The sequence below is a fragment of the Pteropus medius genome, unplaced genomic scaffold (assembly GCF_902729225.1).
Source record: "Pteropus medius unplaced genomic scaffold, Ma_sr-lr_union100, whole genome shotgun sequence".
In the NCBI taxonomy this organism is placed as follows: Eukaryota; Metazoa; Chordata; class Mammalia; order Chiroptera; family Pteropodidae; genus Pteropus; species Pteropus medius.
The window spans coordinates 276,093-298,441 of record NW_024349796.1 but is presented as its reverse complement, the minus strand read 5'-3'; the positions used below and the strand labels follow the sequence as shown (position 1 = coordinate 298,441).

General features: G+C 33.5%; 1 protein-coding gene, 1 non-coding gene and 1 pseudogene across 2 annotated transcripts in view; 1 reads left to right on the top strand and 2 right to left on the bottom strand.

Moving 5' to 3' along the window:
- The window catches only part of FMN2 (formin 2), a 325,489-nt gene that overhangs the window by 36,139 nt on the left and 267,001 nt on the right, over positions 1–22,349 (bottom strand). The window lies entirely within an intron of this gene.
- On the top strand, positions 2,416–2,535 carry LOC120619439 (uncharacterized; annotated as a pseudogene).
- On the bottom strand, positions 14,858–14,964 carry LOC120619410 (U6 spliceosomal RNA). Its single transcript, XR_005657498.1, has one exon. It is a non-coding gene; the product is annotated as a U6 spliceosomal RNA (small nuclear RNA).

Here is a 22,349-nt window from a genome sequence, read left to right as displayed (position 1 = left end):
TCCTCTGACTATCCATTTATCCTTTTTCATCATTTCTCTGGTATCCATGATTCATAAAACTGATTATTACAGACCAAGCTATTCCTTTTGGACAGATATATCTAAATTGTAATAGCTGGTTCATTAATGCAGCCATCTTAAAACATTTTGAAAGTTCCATCACAAGGTGGAATGGTGTAAAGGAAAAAATATAGGACTTAGAATAAGAAGACATAGGACACTAAATCCTGATTCCTTGACTAGCTGGTTAATGAGCAAATCATTTAACATCATTGGGACCCAGCTTTTTCATCTGCAAACAAGAGTACCATAAACAACTGTTTTGAAGTTCAATGGAACAAATAAATTTCCACAGAGTTTATTGAATGTTTTAACACAAGACGAACTTATTTTATATAGCATATTATTTTACATTACATTTATTGTATATTGTACATTAAAGAGATGTAAATATGTATTTCCTAAAAAAGTCTCTAAATTGTAACTAATTCAATTGGGGCTTATTTATAAATAGATACTCATGTGATCATGTTCCCTTTGAGTTACTGGCATGCAGAGAGGCTTCTGATAGTAGTAATAATTATTCTATTAAATTTTCTCTTGGCTTTTTTATAAATTGCCCACATAGCTTTAAGAAGGTAACAACTTTTCATCTTTAGTTTTTTCATCTGTAAAGTGGAGGCTATGCCTGCTTTTCAAGGTTGTTATGAAGAGTAAATGAAAAGCACTTTGCAAATTATAAACCAAAATAGCAATATATGTATTAATTTTATAAGAGGAAAGCATTTTTCACTAAAAGTACTCTTTGAGCAAAACTTTATAAATTTCTAAGACAAATTAGTGTCCTATAAATGACTTATTGATTTATTTATTAAAGCCAATGTATGAAACTGATCGATAGCATGATTCTTAATGAAGAAGAGCTGTGTCCACATTTCTTTGGAAGTGGCTGTGGTTAAAAAAAACAAAAAAAAAACCAAGAAAAAAAAAACAAGTGTCACTTAAGAGTGTAACAGGAGAGTAAAGAATTATCTGAGGATCACGAGTGCTGTTCCAACTGTGTTCAACCACCTCATTCCCAAAATAAAGTATAAATACTTTTCAAAAATAACCAAGCAAATGATAGGGCAGTAATTTCTACAATTTATCAAAGTGCCTTGTATTACAAAAGCATTTTCAGTTATATAATCCTGTCCAGCATTTGTCGGCATTCAGTTAATTCACTTATATGATACCCATTTAGGTGACAGATGGTAGGAAGAGGTTCCACCCCTTCTGAATCATCTAAATCAGAAACCAGGAGAGTCTCATCCACCATGGAGCAATACAGGATCACTAAAGAGGACAGATGTCTTATCTGGGACCTTCCTTACTACACAGGCTATTCTGAGACTCTCTTGAAATAACCATGGCACACTAGGAGCCAGCAGTAAAAAAGAAGAGTAGTTATAACACTAAGGAACTGCTATAGTCACAATAAGAGACAACACCAGAGAAATTTCTAATATGGATTGTTAAATGGCTCTTTCTGTAAAAGATAAGCATCACATTTTTTTTTCACTGCAAACATCACACAGTGTAAATGTACTGTTCTGCAACAGGAAACAAGAGGAGCCACGGAGTTCTGAAAACACGACTTCAGCAGCAGAATTGTTTTGGAACTTCCCTGAATCCCCACATATAGAGAAAGCAACTGAGATATTAAAATCAAAACTCACAGAAAAATACCTAAAAAACCCCACTGTGTTCAATATTCCCATAAAACTCAAAATGCAAATAGGTGAGGCAAACCACTGATAGCACAGAAGTAATGGGGTACATCATTTGTATAGGAAGAGGCAGAGGGAAACAGCAGGGGACTCCCCTAAAAACTGGAGTTCCCTGAATCACAAACAGTAGTTCTGAAAAGTGTAGGAACCAATCTGAGAACCACTGCTGTAGCTGGAAGGGGTTTTTGCACACCTGAATGCGTGGAAGAGAAGATCCATAGTAAGTTTGAAAGGGCTCAGAGCAGTCTGGGATACATGAACTTTTACTAACCAAGAGAAACTCGCTCTTAGGGCACAGTTCTATATTGAGAGAAGATGCTGGGAGTAGAATTCAAATTGTGCAGGATAAATGCAAGGACAAAATGCAGATATATTGGAGGGGAGAAAATTGTAGACAGTATGAGGTCATTTTTTAATCATTTTGCACAAGCAACAAAAGAGGACGTTTCTAAACAGGAAAACTAAAAAGCTATCCTCGTTCATTATTGCCTTCTAAGAAAGTTCAATAAAACTGAATACATGTAAAAAATAAGACAGATTAAAAGACTGCAGTGGAAAAATGCATGCCATTCAAACACTAAGCATAGCAAAGTTGATGTGGTTTTATTTATTATCAGACCAGGCTTCACGAAAAAGAATATTATCTGTCTACGGCCATGCTATCCTGAACAAGCCTGATCCCGTCTGATCTCAGAAGCTAAGCTGGGTTGGGCCTGGTTAGTACTTAGATGGGAGACCACCTTAGGAAGACCAGGTGTTGTAGGCATAAAAAATAAAAACATAAAAGATTGTAAACTGACAAGGTCCTTGCAATCTGTGAGGTCAACCAAGGATTGCCTCGCCTAAATAAAAAAAAAGGTTATTATCAGAGAATTATTTTATAATGATAAAAATGAAATTTTTAGGAATACATAATAATCCTAAATATGTATGAGTGTAATAAAAGAGCTTCAAAATATATAAAGCAAAATGCTCTTTTCTCAATAACTAACAGAAGCAGAAAAAAAATCACTAAAGATATAGAAGATTTGAATATTTAAACATATTGACCTAATTTACAAAGCATTGTAATCAAAACAGTAGAATACATAAAAGCGCATGAAAACATTCACCAACACTGGCTGCATGCTGAGTCACAAAACAAGTTTCAATAAATTTCAAAGGACTGAAATTACCTAGACTATGTTCTCTGACCACAGTGGCTCCAAAGTATATAATAAAAATAATATATCTAGGAAATCTCCAATTTGGAAATTAAGTAAAACTGTATTAGTAACCAAGGGTCAAAAAAGTAATGAAAAAATTAGAAAATATTTCAAACTGAATAAAAATGAAAACATAAAATTTCAAAATATGGAACCAGAGAGGGGAGTATCTTTATCTTTAGATGGATTAGAGAGAAATTTAGAGCTTTAAAATCCTGTATTAGAAAAACGAAGGTCTAAAACAATAATGAAGGCATCTAATTCAAGAATCTAAAGAGAAGTAAGTTAAACTCAATTAAGTAGAAGATTGGAAATAATAAAAAGAGTGGAAAACAAAGAAAAAGAAAACAAACCTTACAGAAGATCAGCAAGTCAGTCAGTTTACTGAAAGGTTTAATAAAATTGATAAGCCTCCATCAAAATTGATTTAAAAAGAAAAAGAAAATATAAATTACCAATACCATTGATTAAAGCCAGGTCATTATTACAGTGCATAGAGGCCTTGAAAGTATAATATATTATAAAAAATCTGATGCTAATAAGATTTGGTATCACAGATGGGAAATATACAAATTCCTTAAACAACAAAATTTTCTAAAACTGACAAAAGAATTAGAAAATAAAAACAATCCTATACTTATTTAAGTATTGAAATTATTTTCAAATTTTAAGTTATTTCAAAAAATAAGAAATTATTTTTATAAACTATCAAATTTTAATAGTTATTTCAATAAATAAATGATTTTTTATAAACTAGCAATCATAATTACCTCTTCCCAAATACTTCCAGCCCCAAATTTTCACGGGTAAATTAACAAACATTTGATGAAGAAATAATGCCAATTTGACACTAACTCTTTCAGAAAACAGAATGAGGGCATATTTCCCAACTCATTTTATGAGGCCCCACTACTCTGATGTTGATATCAAAAACCAAAAACATTTTTAAGGAAAAAATACATTTATAGACCAATATCTCTTATAAATACAGGTAAAAAAAACAAAAAAACAATTCAATAAGACATTAGCAAATTGAAGGCAGCGATTTCTAAAATAGATAATACATTATGAATAATCTGTTTATTTCAATAATACAAAGTTTTTTAAAATTAATTTTTATTTTTCAATTACAGTTGATATTCAATGTTATATTAGTAATAGCAAAGTGGTAAGACATTTATGTAATTTACAAAGTAATCCCCCTGCTAAGTCTAGAACTGGCCTGGCACTATACATAGTTATCACAATATTACTGATTATATTCCTTGTGCTGTACTTCACATCCCTATGACTATTTTGTAACTACCAATTTGTTCTCCTTAATCACTTCACCTTTGTCACCCAGCCCCACTCTCTCATCTGGCAATCACTAGTCTGTTCTCTGTATCTATGAGTCTGTTACCCTTTTGTTTATTCATTTATTTTGTTCTTTAGATTTTATATGTAAATGAAATCATATGGTATTTATAATTCTCTATGTCACTTATTTAACTTAGCATCATAAACCCGAGGCCCATCTATACTGTGGAAAATGTTTTTCATTTTTATGGTTGAGTAATATTCCATTATATGTACACATACATATATATATATACTGGGCTCATGGATAAGAAGAATCAACATCGATAAAATGTCCGTACTACCCTAAGCAGAAAAACATTTTCAAGCTTGCTGTGGCTATTTGGGGTCTTTTACAGTTCCATATAAATTTTAGAATTATATGTTCTACTTGTATAAAAAAATGCCATTGGTATTTTGATAGGGATTGAATTAAGTTTATAGACTCCTTAGAGTAGTATGGACTTTTTATTGATGTTAATTTTTCCTGTCCATGATCCCAGTATATGCTTCCACTTATTTGTGTCTTCTTCAATTTCTTCAGTGTCTTATAATTTTCTTAGTACAGGTCTTTTACTTTCTTGGTTAAATTTATTCCTAGGCATATTACTTATTTTTCAAATGTACTTGTAAATGAAATTGTTTTCTAAATTTCTTTTTCTGATAGTTCATTATGGTGTATAAAAATGCAACTAAATTCTGAATATTAATTTTGTATCCTGCTAATTTGCTGAATTCATTTATCAGTTCTAATAGTTTTTTGATGGAATCTCCAGGGTTTTCTACATACAGTCATGTCATCTGCAAATAATGATAGTTTTACTTCTTCCTTTCTAATTTGGATGCCTTTTATTTCCGTTTTTTTTGTCAGACTGCCATGGTAAAAACTTCCTATACTATGTTGAATTAAGTGGCATAATTGGAAATCGTTTGTCTTGTTCCTGATCCTAAGGAAAACACTTTTAGCTTTTCCTTATTGAGTATGATGTTAGCTGTAGATTTGTATATATGGCCTTTATTATGGTGAGGTATGTTCCCTCTGTTCCCACTTTGCCGAGAGTTTTTTCAAATCATAAATGGATTTTGTCAAGTGATTTTTCTGCATCTATTGACATGATCATATGCTTTCTTTAGTCTAAGAAAATTTAAAGTTTATTTATTATTTAAATAAATACAGAGGGTGAGAAGAAACTTAAAGGTGATGGATATGTGTATGGCATTGATTGCAGTGATATTTTGACAAGTGTATACTTACCTCCAAACTTACCAAGCTTTATCCATTAAATATGTACAGCTTTTTGCATGTCAATCATACCTCAGTCAAGTGATTTAAAAAAAAGAAAATAGGATACATTAAACCTAAAACTAGAAGACTGTTCTTTTTAAAAATTTAAGTTCGTGTGCCAAAATTAGATCTTCTTATGCTTATGTTTCTCTATACTTTTTCTTCTCTATGCATTGTCCAGCTCTGTAACAAATATATTTACGTGAACAATATAAATGCTCTTTTTTTTTCAATATTAGATTCAACATGTGATAAAACAGATATTTTAATCTTTATTAGAGGACAAACTGTAAATTTGATAAACAGGAATCGAATTTTAGTGGTTGGAGTATCTTAGGTTGGAATGTAGAATTGGGAGAATTTTGAGTAGGTAAATATAGGGGTATTAGTGTTTTTTGAAACCTTCCATGGGGGGTCGTCTGTCTTTATTTAGAGAGAGAAAAAAATAGAGATTTACATGTTATTTTAAATTAAAAGATAGATGTATAAAAAACTGAAAGCATCTTAATAAGAAAAAGGTGGTAATGGTTAAAAAAAAAAATGCCCTAAGACAAAAGTCCTTGTATTTCAGAAAAGAAAATAGAAATAGTCTAAAGTTTGATGAATCAAGAAGGAAAAATAAAACAATATATTTTAGAATTCCATTGAAAATAATCAGAAGAACAAAAATAGAAACTGTTAAATGTTAAATCAGGTGAATGTTACGGGAGGTGGGTCTGAGTCATTTTAATTTTAAGTTAATAGTGTAGTGTAATGGTTTATTTTTTTTTCTTTTTAACATGCATATTATTTTGCACATAACATTTTACTATAATATTTTATAAAGTGAATTCAAAAATTTTTAGGATGAGTTTTCAGTGGAAAAATATGATTTCTATTAAGTATGTCACTTATTTTAAATGACTGCTTGAGCTGTGGTTTTCTTTTGAAAAAATAATATTGACGAGAGTGGCTGTAGAACATATGAAAACACAATCATAAAGTATAGGAAAAGATAGATGATAGATAGCTATGAAAAACCTAAATGAGATATATCTATAAAGTTTTGAATATACACTGTGACAGAAATCTTGTTGGTCTTCAGAGTAAGTTTTTCTACAGCATTAAAAATACTTCTCAAATTATTTCGCTATTAACTCAGCTAGTGTAATTAAATTAATTTAATTTATAATGCTGAGAAAATAATGTGAATTCAGATATTTCACCAGTAACATAAATGATAAGTAATACATCATAATTGATGTTGTTTTAATTACTTAAAACTGAATGACTTTTCCAATTGCAAAGATCAAATAATTAAAATTCAGCACAAAGTAAAGAAAACCTACTGAGAAAAAAATTATGTCACAGATTTCTTTAACATACTTGTAAAACTCAATAAGACAATTCTTCTTGATCTAACTTTTGTAAAATTGAGTCGACATATATACATATGATTTTTATTAATTAAATATATACAAACTTGTTCCTGCCATTGTGAAATATATTTCACTTTCATCTTTTCTCAGTTCTCTTTATGAGGCCTGAAGACAATGAACAAAGGCCAAGCAAGACACACTGAACAGAACAAGGGTAACATATGAATAGACCTTTGATGAGGATATTTTGTTTCCAAATATTTCTTGGTGAGTAGTCCTATAAAAGCAGATGGCAGGCTGTACTCACAAAGAACTGGGATTTTATGAGTAAAGTATGTTACGATGAATCAAATGTTATTCTTCCTATAAATGAAGAGGTTATTTTACATCTCTGATGAATAATACAGCATACCATATAAAATCAGATTCACTGTTTTGTTCATTTAATTAATACTTATTCAGAGCCTACTAGATGACTAGATTCTGTCCTAAATACTGACTATAAAATTGGTGAACAAAACTCTGACAGTCTATAACTTAGTATGGGGTAACACAAAATAAACAGTTAAATAGATAAATCAATTAATTATAGGTAAAGAAACACATGATGATATATTTCATAAATAATATGAAGAAAACATGTGCTGAAATAGTGAATAATAAGATTGGTGGCCAAGTAAGGCTTTTTTGAGGAGCTATTTAATTTGAACCATGAAAAATGGAGTAAACCTAGCTATGTAAGAAATGAGGGTATGTGGGTGAGTAGAAAATCAATTTTAGGCAGAGGAACAATATATGTAAAAGCTCTATAGTGGGAAATTTGTTCACATTTTTGGTATAGTAAAAAAAATTGAGGGTGAGAATATAACAGTTTTGAAGATTTAAACAAAATATATGAACAGTTGTATAGTGTGTGTGTGTTTAAAGGCTGAGAGTAGTTACAATTAGAGTGTTTCTATTATGATTTTCCCAACTTGGAAATTCTTAGTTTGTTTATTCTTATTTTGAATACACCTAACCACACCACCGTTTCTTTTTCTTATTCTGTTAATCATGGGATGGATTTGATTCTTGTAATTGCCATTTATTTTATAATAGGAGGAACCATTAGTTTTAATCAGACATATTTTATGTGCTTTACATGTCATTGTCAGGACAGAGGTTCATTTACAGAATTATTACTTGATGCCTAATACTTTGGAAAATGCCATTGATACATCATAAGTGTAGTGCGGAAGCATCTTTAAGAGCTAACATAAATGGGAGAACCAAAGAACAAAAATTGTGGGTTGCCTACTGCTTTAGTGCTACTACTGTGGAATTTAATAGAGGCCAGTCATTCACCATGATGATCATATGCATTTTACCCTTCATTTAATTTACGTATCATGTTGATTGACTGTCAGATACTGACCTGCATCCCAAGACTAAATCTTACTTGATCATGGTGTATGATATTTTTAATTGCTGAATTCAGTTTGTTAATATTTTGTTGAGGATTTTTGCATCTATGTTCATCCAGGGATATTGGCCTATAGTTTTCTTTTTTTGTAATTTCTTATTTTGGTTTTGGAATCAGGGTAAAGCTGGCCTCATAAAATGAGCTTGGGAGCCTTCTTTCCTCTTGAATGTTTTAGAATAGTTTGAGAAGGATAGGTGTTAGTTCTTCTTTGAATGTTTAGTGAAATTCACCCCTCTGAATCCATCTAGTCCAGGATTTGTTTGTTGTGAATTTTTTGATTACTAAATCAATTTCATTTATAGTTATCACTCTGTTCAGATATTTTATTTCTTTTTGATTCAGTCTAGGAAGATTATATATTTCCAGGAATGTATCCATGTCTTCCATGTTGTCCAATTTGTTGGCATATAATTTTCATAGTGTTTTCTTATAACCCTTTGTATTTCTCTGGTACCAGTTGTTATTTTTCTTTCATTTCTGATTTTATTTATTTGGGTCCTATCTTTTTTCTTTGATGAGACTGGTTAAGGGCTTTTTAATTTCGTTTATCTTTTCAAAGAACCAGCTCTTGGTTTCATTGATCCTTTGTATTTTTTTAAAGATGTTATTTTATTTCCGCTCTGATCTTTATTATTTCCTTCCTTCTACTCACTTTAGGCTTTGTTTGTTGTTCCTTTTCTAGTTCCTTTAGGTGTAAAGTTATATTGCATATTCGAGATATTTCTTGCTTTTTGAGGTTGGCCCAATTTTGGTCTGAATTTTCCTCTTAAGACTCCTTTCACTGTTTTCCATAGATGCAGGGTCAGTGTGTTTTCATTTCTTTTTGTTCAAGATATCTTTTGATTTCTTCCTTAATCTCATTGTTAACCCATTCACTCTTTAGTAGCATGCTATTCAGCCTCCATGTATTTGTGTGTTTTTCAGGTTTCTTCTTGTAACTGATTTCTAGTTTCATACCATTGTGGTTGGAGAAGATGTTTAATATGATTTCAATCTTCTTAAATGTATTGAGACTTGTTTTGTGGCCTAACATGTGGTCTATCCTGGAAAATGTTCCACGTTCTCTTGAAAAGAAGGTATATTCTGCTGCTTTTGGGTCAAAAAATATCAATTACATCCATCTGATCTAATGGGTCACTTAAAGCCACTGTGTCCTTGTTGATTTTCTGTCTGGAAATGTGTCCATTGTTTTCAATATCAGTTGAAATTATGTCAGTCCATATTTGCTTTGTATCTTCTGTGTCTTTGTCTCTTATTATACTCTCCATTTTAAAGTCTATTTTGTCTGATGTAAGTATTGCTACCCCCCATTTATTTTTTTTCATTTGCATGAGTATCTTTTTCCATCTCATTTTCAGTCTGTGTGTGTCTTTTGAACTGAAGTGGTTCTCTTGCAGTCAGCATGTATGTGGGTCTTGTTTTCTTATCCATTCAGCTACCCTATGTCTTTTGATTGGAGTATTTAACCTTTTTACACTTACAGTGATGATTGATAGGTACATAATTATAGTCATTTTATTATTCATATTTATGTTTTCCCCCTGCACTCACATTTTTCTTCTTAAAGAGTTCTCTTTAACATTTCTTCTAATACTGTTTTGGTGTTGATGAACTGCTTTAGCTTTTTCATGTCTGGGAAGTTCTTTATCTCACCTTTGACTTAATCGATGGCCTTGCTGGCTAATCTTGGTTGTAGTTCCTTGTTTTTCATCACTTTGAATATTTTGTGCCAATAACTTCTGGTCTTCAAAGTTTCTGTTGAGAAATCAGCTGACAGTATTATGGGAACTCCCTTAGTTGTAGGTTTGCTCTTCTCTTCCTGTTTTTAAGATTCTCTCTGTCTTTAACCTTTGCCTGTGCTGGGTCTAGAGACACATGGAGAGGCCACACTGTAAACCATGTCCAGCTGCCAGCAATACCAGGCTTGGGTCTGCTTAGCCAAAGGCACAAGGGATCCCAGGGCTTACCATCATCTGCAGGTTGTCCTAAGGCTCAGCTGCTGAAAGAGCCTTGGGCAGTACTCAAGTGGTGTGAAGCGGGGTCTCAGGGAGTGGGGCAAGTGATGTTCACTCAGTTAATGCAACAAAGTTGTTTTAAATTTGAAAAAAAAAATCAGTCTAATTAGCCAAATAACAGAGTAAAGGAGGAAGACCATATGATCATTTCAATACATGCAGAAAAAGAGTTTGAAAAAAACAAAACAAAACACAACACAAAGGAAAATTCAATATTATGAAAAGGAAAAATTCTCTGCAAGCTAGAAGTAGAAGTAAATTTACACAATTAGATAAATGACATCTATGAAAAACACAGAGCTAACATTATACTCAAAATTATATATGCCATATGATCCCATTTGTATGAAATCCAAGTATATAAAAATTAATCTATGTAGACAGAAATCAGAATAATCATTGTCTTTTCAGAGAGATGAGGGACAAATAAATTGAGGCAACAAAACTGTTTTAAATCATGTTTGGATGGTAGTTACTCTTGAATTTATTTGCACATTTTATTGTATAAGTTATATCTCAATAAAGGACAAAAGTAAGTAACAAAAACAAAGAGAGAAAAAAATAGAGCAGGACAGAAAGAACAGAAAGAAAATGAAAACGAAGAAAAAAGATTGGGATCAAGCCCTAAACAAAATAGTTAAAAGAAAAAATAACTAGGAACAATGACTCTATAGACCAATGAAAACACGCCAGAGATATTTCCATGGAATAGATAAAAACTACTGGGTAATATTTAACATATCTTAAAATAAATTAACAAATGATAATGTAAAAAAACAATTAAAAATTTGAAAAACTCAGAAATGAGGTGATAGAATTTAGTAAAAAACATAAAATTTAAAATACTTTGTATATGAAGACTGAACTAGAACAGAAGATTTAATAAAAACAACAGAATTTCTTAACAGAAACAGAAGATAAAATGAAAGAAACCTTTAAAAAGCAAAGAGTATATAATATATATTGAAGAAAATAATATAACATACATTGAAGAAAAAAAAAGATTTAAGCAAAAGTTACAAGAATAGAAGACAAGAAATTTCATGTATATTATGTGAGCGCCTACAAAAACAACCAAAGCAATGAAACAGAACACATATTAAATAATATGGTTCAAGAACATTTCTCTGAATTAAATAAAAATATTTGAATCTACATGTTGAAAGCGCATGCCAATGATCAACACTGAGACATATTCTAGTAAAACTACTGTATTTAAAAATAAGGAAAAAGAAACACATTTATGTCATCATGCAAAAGGTCCGAGTTCCCTGTAAAGGAAAGAATTTTACTATCATCAAACATTTAGACAGTATCCTATGTTAGAAGATAATGGAATACCATATTTAAGACACCAAAGACACAAAGTGTGAGCCAAACATTTATAGCTAAATCAAACTGACTTTTGAGTATGAAAGGCACAGTAAAACTGTTTTTTTAGTAGGAAATAATTCAAGGAATACTGTTCTAATGACCAATTAATGAAGAATCTACTAGCAAATAAGATTCAGAAAATCAAGATGGCAGAAGAGATACTGATGTTAAGTAAGGACTGGCAAATCAGGATTCTTAATATGGAAAAAGACACACAGTTGTTGAATCCTATAAGAACTCTGTCCTCATTTTGAATTGGAAGTGTTAGTATAAACTAAAAATGTATTTTAATTCTAGCTCTGTCTACTAAAAAGTCTAGTCATAATATTAATTCAATAGCAATGAATAATACCAGAACCCAGACTGTGATCTCCAAAGTCCATTCTAAATAATGGACCAAATGCTGCTGGGAGCAATGGCTCAATCCGTGTCTGAGGAAAAAAATGTACAAATGAACCTGGATTGTCTTATAAAGGAAGATAGCAAAGAAGGTCATGTCGAAAGAACTCACAATGGAAGTTAAATATAGAACATTTTGTACATCAGTAAGAATAATAACTGTAAAGGACTGAAACATATCAAAATATGTTTAATTCAATGAGCTCATTACAATGCTTTAAAAAATACCTATCCGCCTGCTAGAGAACTACCTCATTATTTTGAAAACTGGAAAGCTAAGAGAAAGAATCATTCATTTCCTATGTGAACCATACCATTGAATAAGTCTATGCCAAATGAGAAAGTTTTTCTTTAATAACAGAGAAAATGACCAGAAATGTCACCATTTTACACTTTCTTATCAATTAATGCATCTAGACATTTATTGTCAAAGGCTGGTAATATCACAAAAAGAGACAGCCAAACATGATGTACTTCTGCTTTGTAGAGCATAGCTATGAAGTGACTGTGCCAAAATAGTCTAACGTGAAAGTGATCAGGCTTCTAGAGCTATTTACCAATCTGCAAGAAATGTAGGACAGGGGATCATGTTAACTTGTACCAAATGGATAAAAATGAGGAAATCCAAACTTTGGAGAAACTCTATAGTATTGTTATAGACTAAACGTTTGTGTTCAAAAAATTAATATACTGAAGCCCTAATGTTCAGTGTAATGGTATTTGGAGGTGGGATCTTTTGGAGATAATTAGGTTTAAGTTAGGTCTTGTGAGTGGAGCCCCCAAAATGAGATTAACACTCTTATAAGAAAAGGAAAAAAACTGGAGCCCCTCCCCCCACCTCTCTGTTTCTGCCAGGTAAGGACACAACAAGTGGCAGCTATCTGAAAGCCAGGAAGAGGTGTCACTAGACACCAAATCTACTAGACCTCTCAGCCTGCAGGACTGTGAGAAATAAATGTTTATTATTTAAGCCACCCAGTCTATATTGCATTATAGTAGCCAGAACTACTAAGTCAAAGACAAAAGATTTAGTTTTTTCGATAAATAAATTTCAAGGGGAAAAAGTACTAGAGGAAAATCTATCAGAAAAACTTAAAAAGAGATACTGTCTAATTATAATAGTTGGAATTTCTTTCCATTCTACTTCAAATAAACTCTAACAAAATAGAAACATTTATAACAGATGTGAACTAACTGGACATCTGAACAAAGTGAGTATTTGGTGACATTAGGGCATGATGATAATTATTTTTAAGGGTAGAATTGATTATGTTTATTTTTAAAGGGGATCCTTGAGAGAGAATACTAAAATTTATATTGATAAAATTATATTTTTTGAGGATTTTCTCTAAAAATAATACTGGAGAGGGCAAGTGCATAGGGGTATAAGTGAAACCAGGGGTTCCCAACCCTTGGGCTGTGGGCCGGTACTGGTCTATGGCCTGTTAGGAACCAGGTCGCATAGCAGGAGGTGGACGGCAGGCAAGCAAGTAAAGTTTCATCTGTATTTGCAGCCGCTCCCCAGCACTAGCATCACCGCCTCAGCTCCACCTCAGATCATCAGCCATTAGATTCTCGCAGGAGCACCAGTCTCTGGGGTCAAAAAGGTTGGGGACTTCTGGGTGAAACCAAATTGATTATAAATTGATAATTGTTGAAGTTAGGCAATATGTACATGGTGGATCATTGCATATTCTATTTACTTTTCACATATTTTAACTTTTTCATAATAAAGAATTTTTAAAATTTCAAATGTATACATACACAGGTTAGTACAAAGAAGTAATGGCTACAAGCATCTTTTAAAATAGCATTCCAGAAATAATTTTTAAATGCTAGAACATTACTTGGAAGACCTCTTCTGGATATTGTTTTTGCCTCTGAATATGTTCCACAGATAATAAAAATAGACAGCTTTGATTTCCTTATTTGAAAAGGGGCCATGCCACAAAATGAAAATTATATTCTTTTAAACTTCTCATCTGTTTTTGAGGCAGGCTTTGTCTGGGAACTGTACACTTAAAGAATGACTCAAAACTTAGTTTTTATTACAACCAAAGAAGGTGCTAGTAATTATCCTAAAATAGCATTTTCTTGCCACAAGTTATGATTTGTATGGAGAAGCACGTTCTCTGCAAATGAAATATTTTAAAAATATTATATTGCCTGCTATCACTATCAGTTATTTCCCATCTATGAACAGAATTTAGCCTCGGCCAAGCACTATACAAAACCTAGAATTTAAGCCCAAACGTGTTGGTGACATCTACTCTGCAGAGTTGTGGATAAGGGCACTGCCTCTTTCCTTTAATTCACCACTGAGCAGGTATGCCAGGCACCACAAATGGCAGGGCAAACATAATAAATGCAACAGCTATTCAGTTACTTCCTTGAAGAACATTTCTACTGGCTTAAGAACACAGAGGCAAGGTGCTGAACAAAGCGACTGGCCATGTACATGTCGGGTTTACAGGCTGCCGGACACTGACCACTGCTCTCGGAATTGGGTCGCCATTTGAACAGCTGCTCTGCTATCACATGAAGGATTCAAGAATGGTAAACTCTTCCATGATAATGTCCAGGTGTTTACTCTTCAACAACCTGAAAGCCTATCTAAACCAACACAAGAGAGGGCTTTAAATTTTTTCTTTTTTTAATATGGAATGCTTCACAAATTTGCATGTTATTCCTATGCAGGGGCCATGCTAACATTCTTTGTATCGTTGGAATTTTAATGTACGTGCTGCCCAAGCGAGCACAAGAGAGGACTTTTTGATGTGTGGCAGATCATTCTAGAAATGATTCTGGTTATAGAAAAAAAGTACGTATCCACAAAAGCAGTCTGGGGTGAGGAATTTAAAGACGGGCTGATCTCCAGAATCCTCAGCAGTTTTACTTTACTTTTTATTGGCTGATGTAAGAGACTCTCCACTCCAATCAGAGTAACAGCAGCATGGCATCTTCACCCGCTGGCTTCTTGCTCCCCTCGGTCTGGCCCTAAGGGCCTGACATTCCGACTCTGCACTTGTTTTTCATCTGCCTGGAATCTTCTTCACCCAAGCATCCACATGGTTGCCTCGAACACTACTCTCTCAGTAAGACTGTCCATGAAAAGGCAGAGGAAAATTGCAACATTGGACTCCCCTAATATTCCTGCTTGATTTTTCTGCACAGCACTCTGTGCGACCAGAAACATTAGAGAATTTGTCTGCTTGTTGACTGTTGGTTTTCCTCTGCTGTAATTCACCCTCTCTGAGTTATTTTTATCTTTTATGTTCACTGCTTTTATCCTCAGCACCTGAAGAGTGTCTGGCACACAGGAATTGTTGAATAAATATTTGCTTAAAGACTGATTTCTGCTGAAGAACTAAACTAGACACTTCTGGGGAAAAAAAATCCTGGTTTCCAGGAATTCTGCAGTGGAATGAATCTGTTAGGTCTTTGATAGCCTAAAGTTTGAAGACAAGGGCCTTAAATCTGAAGGACCAAGATTTAGTTCTGGCTCCACCCAGAGTGGACCTGAGTTGACCCAATTAACTTCTCTAAGATCTGTCACCTCATTTGTAAAATGAGAATGACGATGTTTCCTACCTAATCAGACTCTTGTGAGGTTTAAATGAGATCAAGTATGTAACGTAGTTCATGAAGTTGCCAGGCACATGACGAGATCCATAAGTGATGGTTTTGTTGTCACTGGCAGAGACAGCACAGCACGACAGGTCCCTCTCGAGTCGTCACGGTGTGTTCGGAGTGTAAAAAGCCCTGGCATTTATCCCTTGTACAGAAAAGTTAAGGTAAGTGATTCACTTCTTTTTTTCTCTATACGCCCACATAATTATGAGACAACACAAGACCTTTATAAAAATTAAAACTGATGTCCATATGCCATTCTCTTTGGGGACAGCAGAGTAGCAGCAGAGTGGCTTAATTGCCCCTACCCATTCCTCCCTATTCATCTATGCAGTTTATCTTACTTGGCTCAGAAAAAAGTTTACAGTAACTCTTGCCAAGAGAATTCCTCTCACTTCATTTGTGTAGAAAGAAAAATATATCCTTTTACCCTGGTATCATATAAGAGATGAACAATCACAAATTATATCCTTTATTCTTGACTTGATTTCATATGACCATTTCATACTCCGTAACATATAGTTCATATACATGAACACACACAAACATGCGCGTGAGCACACACAGAGCTTTTTGGCACCTAGTTAACAAACAAATCACAGTCAACAGCTAAGCTAAGAGGTCTGCTGAAAGAAGTGAATCCATTTAATTCAACTTCCTCTTCCTTCTACCACAAATATAGCTGTAGTTATCAGTAAAGCTAATCCAACAATTCAGATCTGAGTTGCTATTCTTATGTTCTGCTGCCTCTCCAAGCTCTGTGCAGACAGGTTGAGCCCATTTATTAATTTCTCTCTGATGCTAATGGGACTAAAGTCCTTCCTTTCTGACTCAATTGCCAAGGTGCAGTTCAGACTATTTTGAACTATTGCCTTGTTTGTGTTGTGGGTGGAAGTGAAGGGTCTGATGAGGTAGCTTCTTATATACTCTCTGTGATCAAAGGAGCCTTTCAGAGACTTAGCAATTAAGTCTGGACCAATCTAAATGGGCCTGGGCTGCCTTCCTCTCTGTTTCCTCTGTGAATGACTGTCCCTCTATCTCTTCTCAACATCATCATCCTTTTGGAGTATAGCAAAAATGTCAGGTACAAAATGAGAGTTTATACCCAGTATAAGAATTGCACATATGTAAGTTAATTTAGTTCATATACGCAGAACCAAAAACGCAAAGCATCTCAGTGTTAAACAAGAGCATAATAGTTTAAATGAACTATTTAAAGGATCGTCCAGGATCATCATCATACATCTTCCTTTGCTTTTGCCATTTTTATTATGCAATGTTGATTTTGTAATATTATTCTTCAGAACAAACTAAAATCTCAGGAGAAAAATCTATTTTCAGTTAAAGCCTTCTACAAATAACTGCAATATCTGGTATACTAAATCATCACCTTCATTTCATCTCCTTCCTCCACCCCTTGTAAGAACTTTTATGAAGTATAACAAATTTTATTATTTCAATAAGGAAGAATAAATCTTTTTCATTCATTATTAAAAGGTCTTTGAGGGGTCTCCCACATCTAAAAAACACAAAAAATAATCTTATGCCAACCATTTTCCTCCAGGCAATGGAAGATCAGAGAAATTCAGACTGGTAGGAGGACAAACCAGTATTTTTTTTTCTTAAAATGAAAAAGGTAATTGTGATCTCGAAACGACCAACTGCTCTTAGAAGAAAAGGTAATTCAACATAAGAGCAACTATCAGCTCATACAAAACATAGAAGAAAAGCTTAAGAATCTAAGTGACACATTCAAGCAGGATTGGCCCTGAGGAGACAATGTAAGGTGAGATTCATGCTGAGCCCTAAAACTAAGGACCGGACAGTAACTGTGGTCAACAACGTTAAGACGGTTACTGTTCTCCCATCTCCTATGGCTTATATGTATATTCCAGATTTGCTTCTAAGTTGACCTCCATTCTTTCCTCATCTTGAATTCTACCTTTCATAAAAATCTCACTTTACTAATTTACATATTTTTCACCTCTCTAAAATTTATTCTCTATATATCACCCTATCATTGTACCTTTATCTCCAAGGGAGAAAGTCATCACCTCTAAATCAATTCTACACTGTTTGCCTGCATGTTCTTTATCCTACCTATAACAACGTCCTTTAGAAAAGTATCAAATCCATTGTTTCTTATTTCCAACATCTAAAATCTCTTACAATTGGCTTATTCTCCTGATCCTAGAAGCATATACAAATTATGTCATTCAAAAATATTTCTCTCAGCCATGCATACCCATTGAAAGACACCATTATTTATATACAGTTGGTTTATAATTCAGTGCTTCTGTGTCCTCGCTCATTTTGAAATCTGGCTTCAGAGACCACCTTCCACTATTTTTCTCTCAAGAGTCCCTGAATTAAATCTGTAGCTTATATCAATTTTCATCCTATGTATTTAAATAATGGAACCTTACTGTGCTGCTTATTTGAACCTGAAAATTAGAAATCATTAACAGAGCTTTTCTTTGACTCCTTTAGGTTACACCTGTGCTAGTAGAATTAAATCTATTACTTCCATTTTCCCTTCAAGAAACTCAATTATGGGAGCTTTGGCTCCTTCATAGCTTTCTATTAATATTAGATTTACAGAAATGTTGAAAAAATAATATAGAGAATTCCCATATAGCCGTCACGCAGCTTCTACTAATATTAACGTCTTACATAATCACAGTACATTTGTCAAAGCTAAGAAATTAACATTGGTACCATAAAAGTAAAGGAATTTTCTTGGCAGGAGCTACTGTAAACTTTCTTTGGAGAAGCGAGATAAACTGCATTGATGAGTAGGGGGAAATGAGTAACAGTTTTTAACTCACTCTGGTGCTGGCCTGCTGTCCCCCAAAACAGTGATCCCCAACCTTTTGACACCAGAGACTGGTGCTCCTCTAAGATTCGAATGCCTGATGATCTGAGGCGGAGCTGAGGCAGTGATGCTAGGGCTGGGGAGCGGCTGCAAATATAGATGAAGCTTCGCTCACTCACTCTTTGCTCGCCTCCTGCTGTGTGGCCCGGTTCCTAACAGGCCACGGACAGGTACTGGTCCATGGCTTGGGGCTTGGAGACCCCTGCCGTAAGAGACTGACATCTGACATCAGTTTTAATTTATATAAAAGTCCTGTGTTAGCTCATGATTATGTGGGGGTAAGAGAAAGAGGGAAAGAAATTAAATCATACCAGGTATGCTCTCTGACCACAATGGAATTAAATTAGAAACCAATAACAGAATGATTAACAGAGAAATTTGCAAATCATTTCTAAGTAAATAATAGGTCAGAGAGATTCTCTCAAGAGAAATTAAAAATTTTTTGAATTGAAAATACAATATATCAAAATTGTCAGATGCTGTTAAAGCAGAACTTAGATGAAAATTTATAGCATAAAATGGTCACATTAGGAAAAAAGAAAGTTCTAAGATCAATAACATAAGATTCCACCTTAGAGAACTAAGGTAAAAAGTGCAATTTAACTCTAAAGTAAGCAGCAGCAAAATAAATAACAAAAATTAGAGCATAAATAAATAAAATTGAAAACAGGAAAAGTAGATCTCACATTAAATGAATGAATGAATGAATGAATGAAGTGGCATTTAAGGTAAAATGAGGCCATAAGGATAGACTCCAATCCAATATAACTGGTATCCTTATGGAAATAGAACAGGCATACAAAGAGGGAAGAAGAGAAAAAGGATATAGCTAAGATCTTAGAAAGGGAAGCAGTTATTATGCATACAGATGAGAGAAAGAGAGACAGAGGAGAAGAGAAGGAAGAGGAGAAGAATAAGAGGAGGAAGAGGAAGAAGAGGAAGAAGAAGACAAAAACGACAAATTAATAATATAAAAAATAAAAGAATTATCATTATTAATCCCACAGACATTTAAAGAAATATTATGAATAATTCTATATCCACAAATTTTGTATCTTAGAAAAAATAGATCAATTTTTTGAAAGACACAACTACCAAAACTCTCACAGGAAAAATAAATCACCTAAGACACCTATATCTATTACAGAAATTAAATCAATAATTAATAACTTTCCAAAAAGAAACCACCAGGCCTAGGTGGTTACCCTATGAATTCTACCAAAACTTTATGAAAGAAATGATGCCAATTCTCTTCAATCTCTTCTGGAAAATAGAAGCAGAAGAAAGAGTTCCTAACTCATTCTATGAGGCCAGCATTAGTCTGATACCAAAACAATATAAAGACAATACAGAAAGAATACATGCAGGTCAATATCTTTCTTGAACATAGATGCAAAAATTCTCAAAAAAATATTACTAAATAGAATTCAACATGAATAAAATGAATTATATCCTATGAACAAGTGAGGTTTATTCTAGTTATATGAAATGGTTTGATATTCAAATAAAACAATTTAATCTACTTTATCAACAAACTGAGGAAAAAAAAACATATGCTACCAATAGATGTGAAAAAGGCATTTGACAAAATCTAACACCATTATAAAAAACTCTCAGCAAACTAGGAATAGAGAATTTGTTCAACTTAATAAGACACATCTACAAAAAAAACCCTACAGCTAATATTATATTTTATGGTGAAAGACTAAATGCTTTCCTCCTAAGACCAGTAATAAGGCAAGGGTGTCCTCTCTAACACTGCTTTTTAACATCATACTGAAAGTTCTAGCTAATGCAGTAAGACAAGAAAAGGAAATAAAAGGTATATAGATTGGAAAGAAAGACATGAAAAATGTATATATGTACATTTATATACAGATTATATGTGTGTATATATATATATAATATATATAATTTACTGTAGCACTAAAACATGAAATAGTAAGGTATAAACCTAACTATATATATATATATATATACACACACACACACACACACACACACATATAATCTGTATATATATATATATATACACACACACACACACATATAATCTGTATATAAATGTACATATATATGATCTATAAGAGGAAAACAACAAAACTGATAAAAAAATCAAAGATCTAAATAAATGGAGAGATATCCATGCACATGGATAGGAATGGTCAAAATCATAAAGATACTAGTTCTTCTGAAACTGCTCCTACTCAAATAACCCCAATCAAAATTCTAACAAGTTATTTTGTTGATACTGACAAACTGATTCTAAAGTTTGTATGTAGAGGCAAAAGACCTGGAATAGCCATCACAATGCTAAAGAAGGAAAACGAAGATGAAGTCCTTATATTACCCAATTTCAAGGCTTATTATAAAAGCTACAGCAATCAGGACAGCATGGCACCGGTGGAAGAGTACATACATACATTGAATAAATAGAGTAGTGTGCCCAGAAGTAGACTCATACAAAGAGTTGACTGATTTTTGACAAAGGAACAAAGGCAAATCAATAGAGAAAGGACAGTCTTTTCAACAAATGATGCTGGAACAACTGGAAGTCTATATGCAAAAAACAAACAGACAAAAGGAATCTAAGTATAGATGTTGCATCTTTCACAAGAAAAAGAAAAACAAAATTAAAGGCCTAAAATATTGAACAACAACTTGTGGGACAGTGGTGAGAAAACTTAAATAATGGAAAGTATTATATTATTTTGGAAAGGGACAAAGATAGTAAATAAATGAATACTTGTTAGTTTAAAGGTATAAAAATAGAGAAAGAAAATATCATTTCTAGGGCAGTCATGAGAATGCATCTTTATGATTTTCCAGATTTCCAATTGCAGAAAATGAAAATGGCCTAGGGCTACAGCCTCTGTAAGCTGAAGTCAATCACATCACTTGCACATGGTCCCATGGTTGCTCCCTGTTATTGAGTGAGCACAACAGGAGTACAATGCAGGTGCAATTCCAAGAGACACAACTCCTCTAAAGGGCAACTTCGGCTCAAGAACGTCCCATCAGTTCTGTCAAAACTGTTTTGTAACTGCACTGCAGTATAAGACTTTTCTTGTCTAGGCTTTTTTTCCTTCCTTCTCCTCCACTGGGGCTGGACCTGCATCCAGGTTTAACAGCTGTCTCAGCTCCCTCTGGCACTTTTCCCATTTTCCCCAATAAATCCAATTTTGGCAACTGCTTCTTGCAGAACCTGAAATAACTTAAGTAGGGCCATAGGGAACCTGAGAAAAGAAACAGTGAGATGGGTTCTGGAATAGATTTGCTTACCACCCCCACCGTCCTCAGTAGTACATGGGGCCCAGACAGACCCTGGGCACAATGGAGGCCATAAAGACCAGAGTCAACCTAAGAAAATGCCCTGGTGTGGAAATGTCCTTGCAGGTGTGATGATTCAGGTTATGGAAAATATGGTGAGAACAATGCCACATAAACAGTGGAGTTGGCTGACTATTGCTAAGTCGAATTGACATTCTGCAGAGGGATAATGAGAGATCCAGGGCAAGAATAAGTGGTTAAAGACTATTAGAAGGCCTCCTTGGTAGTTTGGAAAGAGGCAGCTATCTCCTGCAGTGAAATGAGAGAAACATCTGAATAACAAAAAGAAGATCCAATAATCAGAGTTGC